This window comes from Scyliorhinus torazame, chromosome 25 (assembly GCF_047496885.1).
Source record: "Scyliorhinus torazame isolate Kashiwa2021f chromosome 25, sScyTor2.1, whole genome shotgun sequence".
Taxonomy (NCBI): Eukaryota; Metazoa; Chordata; class Chondrichthyes; order Carcharhiniformes; family Scyliorhinidae; genus Scyliorhinus; species Scyliorhinus torazame.
The window spans coordinates 32,452,581-32,454,131 of NC_092731.1; positions in this window are offsets into that span (position 1 = coordinate 32,452,581).

Below are 1,551 nucleotides of genomic sequence, written 5' to 3' on the forward strand. Positions count from 1 at the left end.
CCTGACACTGTGAGACAGCAGTGTTAACCTGGATCCCTGACACTGTGAGGCAGCAGTGTTAACCCGGAGCCCTGACACTGTGAGACAGCAGTGTTAACCTGAGTCCCTGGCACTGTGAGGCAGCAGTGTTAACCCGGAGCCCTGGCACAGTGAGACAGCAGTGTTAATCTGGGTCCCTGGCACTGTGAGACAGCAGTGTTAACCCGGGTCCCTGGCACTGTGAGACAGCAGTGTTAACCCGGGTCCCTGGCACTGTGAGACAGCAGTGTTAACCTGGGTCCCTGGCACCATGAGACAGCAGTGCTAACCCGGGTCCCTGGCAGTGTGAGGCAGCAGTGTTAACCCGGGACCCTGGCACCGTGAGACAGCAGTGTTAACCCGGGTCCCTGGCACTGTGAGACAGCAGTGTTAACCCGGGTCCCTGGCACAGTGGGACAGCAGTGTTAACCCGGGTCCCTGGCTCTGTGAGTCAGCAGTGTTAACCCGGGACCCTGGCACTGTGAGACAGCAGTGTTAACCCGGGTCCCTGGCACAGTGCGGCATCAGTGTTCACCCGGGTCCCTGGCACAGTGAGGCATCAGTGTTCACCCGGGTCCCTGGCACAGTGAGGCAGCAGTGCTAACCCGGAATCCTGGCACAGTGAGACAGCAGTGTTAACCCGGGTCCCTGACACTGTGAGACAGCAGTGTTAACCCGGGTCCCTGGCACTGTGAAACAGCAGTGTTAACCCGGGTCCCTGGCACTGTGAGACAGCAGTGTTAACCCGGGTCCCTGGCACTGTGAGACAGCAGTGTTAACCCAGGTCCCTGGCACAGTGAGACAGCAGTATTAACCCGGGTCCCTGGCACTGTGAGACAGCAGTGTTAACCCGGGTCCCTGGCACAGTGAGGCATCAGTGTTCACCCGGGTCCCTGGCACAGTGAGGCATCAGTGTTCACCCGGGTCCCTGGCACAGTGAGGCAGCAGTGCTAACCCGGAACCCTGGCACAGTGAGACAGCAGTGTTAACCCGGGATCCTGGCACTGTGAGACAGCAGTGTTAACCCGGGTCCCTGGCTCTGTGAGACAGCAATGTTAACCCGGGTCCCTGGCACTGTGACATAGCAGTGTTAACCCGGGATCCTGGCACTGTGAGACAGCAGTGCTACCCCGGGTCCCTGACACTGTGAGGCAGCAGTGTTAACCCGGGTCCCTGGCGCTGTGAGACAGCGGTGCGACCCCGGGTCCCTGACACTGTGAGACAGCAGTGTTAACCCGGGTCCCTGGCACTGTGAGACAGCAGAGTTAACCACTGTTCCAGCCACGTGATGCTCCATTTCCAGGATGGTTGCCCACCCCCCCCGAACCCGCTGTGCCCCACTGCAGCCTCCCGTTTGCTTCACATCTCACTGTGCTCCAGCCCAAAACCCAGCAACAACCTCCTCACCACCCAGCCCTACACCCTCACCCCCTCACGGCACCCTCACCCCCTGCACTGTACCCCCACCCCCTGCACTGTACCCCCACCCTGCGCCCTCACCCCCTCCCTGTGCCCTCACCACCCTCCCTGCAC